The 10,454-nt window shown below is 36.8% G+C and overlaps 1 long non-coding RNA gene across 1 annotated transcript; it reads left to right on the top strand.

Moving 5' to 3' along the window:
- The first annotated feature begins 3,010 nt into the window (after nt 1–3,010).
- On the top strand, nt 3,011–10,246 carry LOC124081823 (uncharacterized). Its single transcript, XR_006848141.2, has 3 exons — nt 3,011–3,098; nt 6,732–6,799; nt 9,361–10,246. It is a non-coding gene; the product is annotated as an uncharacterized LOC124081823 (long non-coding RNA).
- Nucleotides 10,247–10,454: the final 208 nt, after the last annotated feature.

The following is a 10,454-nucleotide window of genomic DNA, read 5'->3' as shown; positions in this document are numbered from 1 at the left end:
ACTGTTTTAGTCAACATTTTTGCCCCTGTAACCAAAGACCTGACAAGAACAACTTTAGAGAGGAAAAGTTTATGTGGAGCTCACATTTCAGAAGTCTCAGTCCACATATTGCCAACTCCATGCCTCAGGGCCTGAGAGGAGGCAGAACATCACACAGCAGACTGTGGAGGTGGAAAGCAACTTGAGAAACGCACAAGAAAACAGAGCGATGCCCCTCACCATGGTCAAAATATACACCCCAAAGACCCGCCCCTATTGACCCACCTCCTCTAGCCACACCTACCTGGCTCCAGTTGCCATCCAGTTACTCCCTATCAGAGGATTAAAACACTAATTAGCTTAAGGCTCTCATAACCCAATCATTTCACCTCTATGCTATCTTGCATTGTTTCACACAGGAGGTTTTTGGGGGATGCCTAAGGCCTAAACCATGGCAATGATCCTTTCTGTGTTTCTGTAAAAAGTATTAAAATGTAGTAATCTCTCTCTCTCTCTCTCTCTCTCTCTCTCTCTCTCTCTCTCTCCCTCTGGTTAGTCTAGCTAAATTCTGTCAGTTGTTTCTTATTGAACTCTTGGCTTTGCTATCTTTCTAGTCTGAATTTCATTTGTTTTTTCTGTTCTCAGCTTTACATTTATCTTCCTTCGACTACCTTTTGGAAGAACTAAATCAACCCTGCTTATTTCTAGGAATGCATTGTTTAATTTATACATGTTTCTGAATTTTCAAATATTTTTCTTAGTATTGATTTCTACTTTTATACCATTAATTCAGAAGTGATACTTGATGTGATTTTAATCCTCCCAGAATGTTAAGGCTAATCTTATTGTCTAACATAGGATCTCTCCTGGAGAATGTTCCCTGTCTCTGGAGACGAACATTCACAGTGCTGCTGTATTGGATGCCTTGTGCATATCCAGTAGGTCCACTTGTTTTTTTAGTTTTATTCAAATCCATTGATTATCTTATTAATTGCTGTCTAGATAACCAATCCAATTGCTGAAGCTGGGATTTGGGAGGTCTTTACTATGATTGAAATGCTGTCTATTTTTTCCTGAAGTTGTGTTAATTGTTAATGCCAGGAAACAGGGTTGTTTCCAGGTCTGTCACTAGGACTACAGTAGGTGAGTCTGATATTTACATGGAAGTGTAGAGCCTCAAAATAGCCCCCCCCCTGGAGCTTGCACACCTTTGAGACTTTGCAGCCTCCTTTCTGGATCCCAAACCCCCACAGAGGCACGTCTGTTCCCAGATGGCTTACCAATTATTGTTGTGGGGATATGAGGGAGCCCTCCTATCCTGCCATCTTGCTGATGTCACTCCCTAGTTTATTTCTGAGGGTTGGAAGAACTGGTGTCCTTTCTAATAGCTGAGCTAACAGTAATAATTTTCACTTAGTCATGGTTTTCAGAGAATGTCTTAAGATATACAAATCTTATCCCCAATGAATGATTAAATGACATTATCACTTATTAACTAGTTGGTCATATATTAGAGAACATATAATATGAAGCTAAGCTCAAAATAGGTATTACATTTTCAGAAAAGTATATCATTTAAGTTTCTAGATGTTATGGAAAATCTCATAAGCTATCCTTAATACTTGATCCTAAGACATCAATGATTCTATGAGTCTATATGTATACTTATATGCAAATTTATTATTATTATTATCAGGAATGATCTTGCCCAGTGTGGTAGCACACATCTGTAATTCCAGTGGCTCTGGAAACTGAGACAAGAGGATTTTGAGCTCAAAGCCAGCCATAACAATTTAGTGAGACACTAAGCAACTCAGTGAGAGCCTATCTCTAAATAAAATACAAAAAAGGGCTGAGAATGTGGTTAAGTGCCCCTGAGTTCAATCCCTGGTACCAAAAAAGAAAATAATAATTTCATAAATTTATTCTCTTTCATTCTTAGGTTTAAAACAAATAATAAAGTCACTGTCAATGTGTCAATCTATCCTTGAATCTATGAACCTTAAACTCTGTCTTTATTTATGCCTGATTTATTTTTTTTTCTGTTTCAGTGATTCAGTGTAAAAATTACTTGTATCTTGCATCTTTGCAATATAAAACGATCGAGTGCTCACTGTGTGGATTGAATAGTTCTATTTCTGTAGCCTGGTGTGTATCTTTATACAGATGATGTAGCTGCAACCATGCTCTGATTTTCACATGGAGGAGGGTAGGTTTTCGGGCTTCCCCCTTCTCAGGAGCTGTCTTCCTCAGATAATTCCTGAGAAGATTTTTATTCCCTGTCCTGCCTTTAGCAGCCATTGGGTGTCTGCTGTTGGAGGAAGGGTGTGACATCAGCTGAGAATCTTCTTTGCACCACAGCCTATCAGTGTAGCATGTGTCAGCTCTAGGCTGACACCACTTCCTATAACTAGGGACACAAGTCCTGCCTCGATGGGTGCTCACAAAGAGGCCTCATCCTGACCACCACAGGAGGACTGTCCCTTGCTTATAAGATTTCCACTGCTTCAGCAAAGTTGATTTCTATGAATATTCCTTGTGTTATTGTTGTTCAGGATCATGGTCTATAACTAACATAGACTAGAAAAGGGCCTGCCTTACTTGAAATCTTAATTGGCTAGTTGTCCTTAATTGGGTAGTAGTCTACTTTGCACAATGGCTGAGCTAAATACATTACAATACCTAGTCTGTCTGGGGTTCATGAAGAAACCATAGGAATCTGTGATAATTGCCTTACTGTTGACATGGAAAGATTTTAAAAGAACATTCTTTATAACATGAAAATTAGTACTTGTAAGCACTAATTGTTTTCCCATGATTATAAAACCTGCAACTAATGTACTAAAAATTGCTAGGTTATGCTATGCTATGTATGTAGCAATTATCATGAAAGCATTTGATTATATTCATTCATATTAATGGTGTAGCCTTCATTTATAGGTTTGTAAACATTTCAGACTCTATTACCTGCCTACCTTATTTCATCCTGTTGACAGAATACATTATCTTTGTTTTATGGCTGAAGCAGAGTGTGGAGAGCAAAGAAGCGGCAAACTGCACATGGTCAAGAAACGTGGAAGGCTGGCTGTGAAATCAAGCTGCGCTCTGGCTGCGAGGGAGTAAGCTTTCACTTTCTTCTTCATTTTTTTGTATTATTTTGTAAAGATAGATCAGTACTATAGTGTTCAAATAAACTAATAATCCCTTTCACTTTGAATGTTAACAAATATTTAAGAGAATATCTATGTAAGCTGTCTACACAGCTAATGTTAATATTCTGTTTCGAAAATGCATCTATCAGTGATAGTTTATGTTCTTTATGCATAATAGTGAAAAAATAGTTACATTTTGAAAGAGTTGTTTGTATGCTTATAATTGTTGGTTTGGGTAAATACAATTTTGCTGACTTAGAATATTAAAAGATGATAAAAAAGAAAGAATCCCAAAGCAGCACAGTTCACTGACTAGCATAAAATGAGGTAATGCTAATGAAGTCAGAGCTGCTAAAAATTTGGATTATTTCAAGCTTTTAAATGAAATTTCTGTGATGGTTTTATTAACACATTGTAATTGTTCAATGTAGACTAGTTTCTTGTGACTGGCTAAATGCAATTTAGGTCGTTGCCATGAATAGAAAGCCTTTATACTCTGCACGTGTGTGGAACATACCCACGTGCTGGGTGCAGATTTGTATTCTACCTATAAACATGTATGAACTAAATATAATGCTACAGCTTAGCTTTTACATTCAGCCCCTTACCCTCCCATGCACTATGGAAATAGAGCCACACCAGAAGTAGTTACAAAAATGTCAACCATTTGAGCCTTAACTGTGCCAATCAATAGCTTTGAGACTTGATGATGTTGGATAAGACTTGCTTTTCTTTCCTGTAATATTACTTGAAAATCAATATCTTCTCACACTGTTCTACAAAAGTTAAAGAGAAAATGCATAAAGAGTGCTTAGTGCAGTGTCTGTTGCCTACTGAGTGCTCAGGTTGAAAGTCACAATCAAGATGACTCACCCTCTCTTCCTCTTCCTCTTCTCTCTCACATTGTAAAGAAGCCCTGAAGGTGGAGATCTAGCAAAATGTGAGTTGAGGGCTGGGGATGTGGCTCAAGAGGTAGCTCGCTCGCCTGGCACGCGTGCGGCCTGGGTTCGATGCTCAGCACCACACACAAACAAAGATGTTGTGTCCGCCGAAAACTAAAAAAATAAATATTAAAATTCTCTCTCTCTCTCTCTCTCTAAAAAAAATGTGAGTTGAAAGCTTGGCATGATGGACACTCAGGGATCCCTGTTTAGAAATAAGAGTCTAAATCTTTTTCTTTACTTTTCTTAGTTATAATTGCTCAGTATTCATAAAAACAAAACTGACAAATGAAACTTTTTATTGCACATTTAGATCATTTACTATATGATTAATATTATTATTTATGATATAAATTAAAATCCCAAGTAACCATTTATATACATTACAAATTAACAACTAAAGATAGACAACTTTTTCTAAAAAGTACTTTTAAAAAGTCTAGCAATGTATGAGCTCTCTTTAAATCTACTTTGGTTGCTGATTTTTATTTTGAAGAAACTATATGAATTAGTGAATCACAATTTAAGAGATAGACAGCTTGAGGTGTTTCAGTGTCCTCCGATGTTACAATTTCGTAGTAATCAAACATTATTTTATCTCTCAGACACCCAAGGTTATCATCTATTATGTTGAATTGATTCACAGAATTATAAAAATGAAGTGAATAATTCAGATTCATAATTTTTTTTTAGTGTTTAATGCATACAGGTGTACATGAGTCTATTAAGTGTGCCACTACCAAGTACAAAAAGCTGAGTGTATGAAAACCACTGTAATGGTCTTCTCACAGTTCTGCAGGGTAGAAATCTGACTTCAGGCAATCAGCAGGGATGCTCTCACAAGGCCACAGGTAGAATCCTTCCTTACCTCCTGCTATCTCTTGTTGGTGGCCATCAGCCCTTGGTATTCCTGGTTTATAGCTGTATCTCTCTCGTCTGTGCCTCTGCCACCCCGTGGCATTCTCTCTCTGTGTGTCTGTGTCTTTGTATTATCTGCTTAGACAAACCCCAGCCAAGCTGGATCAGGGTCCACCCTGTGCCCTCTTCTGACTGTGATTATGTTTGCAAAGACTATTTCCAAATAAGAACTCACTCCCAATACCAGGCATTGAGATGACACTTGATCTTTTATGGGGAGGCAATTCGACCCACAACAGACTTGAAACTGATGATGAATTCAATCTGATGCTTAAGTGTTTCATACTGAATGTCTGGGTTGATACTTACAAACACCTATTTGTGAGGTCTCTGACAGCTTCAGTAATAAGATCTTCAACTTTATGAAGTCATCCTCTCACTGAGCACTCTTTAATTTTTCTAGCCTGAATTCGACAGCATTACACACTTTCAACTGCTTGTTTGTCTAATGAGGATGAAAGGTGAGGACTGGTGGAAAGTCCTGTTTCTGTGCTTTCTAAATTCAACATATAGTTGGAGTCTATAGACAGATATGACCCAGGATGAGCACCCTCCCTGAAAAGTGCCTGGAAAATGAGGCTTTCTGTATACATACGACTACCTCTGAGTATGAATAGAAAATTCCCTTTCTTGCCAGTGGGTAATTCTGCATGTCAGTGCTCCAAATAAAAATATACCATGGTCTATTAATCACACTGTATTCACCAGTCAGAGGCCAGCCGTCCCCAGCTGTGCTTCCTTTTCCTGAATCTTCTCATAAGTAACCATTTTTTTTTTGACTCATCAAATTTTCAAGGAAAATGCCTTAAAATTCCATGCAGAAACAATGTTTTCTGACTAGAAAATATACTCACCTGGAGACAATGTTATAGTATTAGCTACAGTCAAGCCAAAGGTAATGTTAAATAAAATATGCAGTTTAATTGTTAATTCTTTCAGAGGCTATTAAAGACATGGTAGAAAATGCCAAATATTTGTACTGTGGTTTGTCTACTAGTGATTCTCTTCTTGCCTTTTGAACTGCCTTAAAAAGAATCTATCCCTGTTTTCAGCCCTTGAGGGTCCTTTTGTACTATGTGAATCCCTTTCCTTACATATACACCTGGTCAAGGTCTAAGAAACAGAACTAAGATAAATTAATCTATTCCTTAGAAATCAGTTCTTCCACCCTTTGAGAATTGTAGACATTGTTGAGCATAGAATAATGGGAGAGGAAAGGACTAAGAAGAAGGGTCAACAGACACAATATTAGGTTAGACAGTGTTAGGATAGGCAGAGAGGAAGGGTCAACAGGTACAATGTCAGGTTAGACAGGAGGAGTAAGTTCTGATGGTCTATGATGTAAAGAAAGGTGAACATAATTAACAATGATTCCTTGTATATCTTGAAATGTAATATTGTTATATAGAAGAAAGAATTTTGAATGTACTCATAATAAAGAAATTAAAACGCTTGAAGTGTAAGACATGTCAATTAGAGTGAGCTGATATAACCCAGTGTTGCCATGAGTGTAAACATTATATTGTACCTCATAACAATGAACAGATATTTTGAATTAATAGTTTTTTAACAATAGAAAACAAAATGGATTCTAAAAGGTCACATAGGCTTTGAGTTATATTTCTTGCTGAATTTCATGTTTTGATTTGGTTCAAAGGTCTCTGGACCACTCTGAGTGTGTGAGAAGTTAGCATTTATGTAATAATAACCTGTGGTAAAAACCTTTTTTTTTTTTTGATAGGGTAATTATTACCTGTTCTACAGATTGTTATGTGTATAGAAGGCAGCAATTCAGTTCCTGGACAGAAGGTAAGATGCATGGACCACACCTGTGTATGTGTGATTTTACCACTATTTTCATAGCATCTGGACAAAGATCACTAGAAAGTTTAGCTTAAAGGCCCTGAGCTCTGTCCAGACCACTTTTAAAAACAATTAACAACTTATTTTAAAAGGCAGAAGAAAAAAATTACATTTTTTTAGTACTTGGAGTAGAATAAAAACAAGAGAAAGATATACAGGAAGACTCAATATTAATGAAAAAAGTAGAAAAGATTAAAATTTGTTTGAATACACCCTTTAAATATGTATATTTAATCAGAGAGAAAAAGCTTCAAAGGCCTTCAAGAATGAACACATTAATTTGGGGGCTTAAGATTATCAACTAATGTGAAAATTGTCAAAGGTTTTCGTTTACTGTAAGATCAATGTTATTTAATAATGCATAACATATTAGCTTGCAGTCTATTTTATGAAAATCAACATTCCACAAAATGTGTGCTTTGTCATATTCATTCTAACCATTACATGAAAATAAATTTTCTGAGGGTTAGGCTAAATACACTTCAAGAGGTTACATAGAACCAGGCTTTTAAGTATGCTAGAATTCAAGTTGGCCATCCAAACCACGGTGATATTCTAGGAACCATTTCTCAAGCATCACCAATATTAATTCTTTTCTAGACAATTTCAAGTTTGACAGTGCCAAAGACTACATAAAAAAAAAAAAAAAACTAGCTACAACTTTCACATGATGGTTTATAAAACAGAAAAAGACACAGAAAAAAATATCACATTAGGAAAAGAATAAACAGCCAGTTAACAGGATCAAAACTTAAGGAAATTATAGGTCTATTTTTAAAAATCAATTTTTGTGTAAACTTAAGATATGCAGCATGATGTTTTAGAATAGAGAGATAGTAAAAAAAAAGTTATTATAGTGAAGTGAATTAACATATCTGTCATCACATGGCTAACCTCTTTTTGTTGTTTTGTTTTGTTTTTGTGGAACGAGTAGCTAAAATCTACTCAGCAGAAATTCCAACTATGATACAATTTTATTAAGTGCAGGCCTCATTTTGCCATTTTCTCTCTAGAGCTATTCATTGCACATGTGTTGCTTTGCATCCAGGGGCCTATATTTCCCATTTCCATCCTCAGCTCCTGCTTCTAGTAACGATTGTTTTATTCTCTTTGTATATTTGACTTTTTATTTTTATTTTTTTTTTCAGGTTTGACACATAAGTGAGATCACGCAATGTTTTCATTTCTGTGCTTGGCTTATTTCACTTTGCATAATGCCCTGCAACTTCATCCCTATTTCAAATGACAGGATCTCTTTTGTTAAGGCTGAATAATATTCCATGGTATGTACGTGCCAGAATTAATTTGTCCCCTGATGAATATCCAGATTATTTCCGTATCTTGGCGCTTATAAATAATGGTGCTGTGAGTATGGCAGTGAAAATACTTTTGTGAAATTGTGATTTCACTTCCTTGAGTGAAATGCCTAGAAGAAGGATGTGGGACCACATGGTAGTTCTATTTTAATTTTTTTATAAGCCCCCATACTACTTTCCTCAAAGGCAACCCCATTTTTCTTTCCCACCACCAGGGTACAGGGTTCCCTTCGCTACACACTCCCTTGGCTTTCTGATAATAGCCATTCTGACAGGTGTGAGGAGACATTTCAGTTGCTTTGGTTTGCTCTTCCCTGATGACTAGTGCTGGTGATTTTTTCATACTACTTGTTGACAAATTTATGTCTAATATAAAATGTTAGTAAAGTGTCCACTTAGGTCCACTCTCCATTTTTAGCCAGGTTGTTTATCTACTGCTGAGTTGTATGAGTTCTTCATAAATTTTGGCTATTAATCTCTTTTTCAGAGATATGGTTTTGCACATATTTTTTTCTGAATTTACAGTTTGATACTTAATTTTGTTGCTTGTTTCCTTTGCTGTGCAGAAGATATTTAATTTGTAGTAGTCACATTTATTTTTCCTTTCGTAACCTGAGGTTTTGGTGCGACATCCAAAACAAACAAAAATCCCAAACAGTGCCACACCAATATCTAGATACTCTTGCTCTGTGTCTTGCTATGTTCTAAGTGTATCCCCCAGAACAAATGTGATAATCTTAATCCTCAAAGTAAAAAAGATGTGAACTGAGGAATGTTGTTTAGGTGAGGACGGCCACATTCTCATGAAGGCAGTAACGCTGTTGTAGAAGGGATTCCCAGGGGTGGGCTTGCTCAGACCACCTACCTTCCACCCTGTCAGGACACAGCAAGAGGGTTCTCATCAGATGCCATCACCTTGACCTTGGATTTCCCAGACTAAAGAAACTTGAGGAAGTAAATATCTGCTGTTGACCACCAAACCTGAAACTATGATCAAGTTGCAAGGAACCCTACTGGGCCAGTTAGTGAAGGACAGGTGCGGTGGGTGAGGGGGCAGAATAGAGCCAGTGAGAACCAGCACAGGTTTGACCTGCAGGTACGTGATCATTTCCTGAAAATAAGGTGGAGTAAGTTAGAATCTATTTATATGAGAATATTCTGACAGAATAGACACATTTAATGTCTCTGCAGAACCTGGGAGGTGCTGCGAATACACAGCAAGAGTCACTCTTACAACATTGGAGTAAGAAGAGGCCCACGTTAAATGAAGCAGAAATACCTCAACTGCCCTGGCAAATAATAAAATGGAGTCAAAAGCCACAGAAAAAAACATGGAGAAATTCTCAGATGGGATTGTGTTCTGTATAGCAGAGCTGACTACAAGAGATGTTTGTATAAAAATGTGCTTATAGAAAAACAGATGCAGGATCCCCAAAAAACAGGCTTCAGGGTGGAGAGTTCAAACTTCAGACTCATGATGAACACGAATGTAATGAGTGGCAAGGTTGCAGGAGCAGTGGCAGAGGTAACCTGAAGAACACAGAGATCTTACATAGAACATGGCATCTTGAAGAGCCATGCAGATAGAAAGTCAATGTTGCTGATTTTGCCATCAGAATAAATTTGGGAGAAGTGATAGAAGCCATTATAGCAAGAAAATGGCTTCTATGGATTTATACAGTCATTGACTTGTTCAAGCCCATCCTTAATTCCATCTTCTTGAAGCCAATGTAGAGACTTAAAATGAATTTGGACCTATCTATGTAAGTAATAAACAGCAGACAAATTCTTACTATTTGGATGAGGACAGAAAATTTATTTCCACTATAAGTGGAGAATGCTAGAACTGTCGTTCTGGTCAATGTCAGCCTTTGTCCTAATCTACAACCACTACTTAGCTTGGTGTTGAGAGAACACATTTAACTGATTAATTTAAACCCACCAATAGAACATTAATAATACTCGAGGTCCTCAAACAATCAGACTGCCCTAACATATCCCACAAAGCCTGATGTAGGTGTCTCTCAACAAAATTTTACCACTGAATATAAGGTGAGTGATACATTTTTATCACAGTGAGTTTTTTTAAACATTAATACACCTTAATTATACGAGCTGCTTGTTAAACCACAGATCTTAGATTATGCCTTATTACCAAGCTTCTAGGAGACATTAGTGTTACTGCTAGCCCACAGACTGTAATTTGAGTACAAAATTCTTGATTCAGGGCAACTCGAATGTTGTTGCACTTGATAAAATTATAGTTTAAAGTGAAATAGCTCTTA

This window comes from Marmota monax, unplaced genomic scaffold, assembly GCF_021218885.2.
Source record: "Marmota monax isolate L192 unplaced genomic scaffold, Marmota_monax_Labrador192_F-V1.1 WCK01_AAM20220418_F8-fsc00201, whole genome shotgun sequence".
Lineage (NCBI taxonomy): Eukaryota > Metazoa > Chordata > Mammalia > Rodentia > Sciuridae > Marmota > Marmota monax.
Note: the sequence above shows the minus strand (reverse complement) of the source record. Positions and strands in the feature narration are given on the sequence as shown.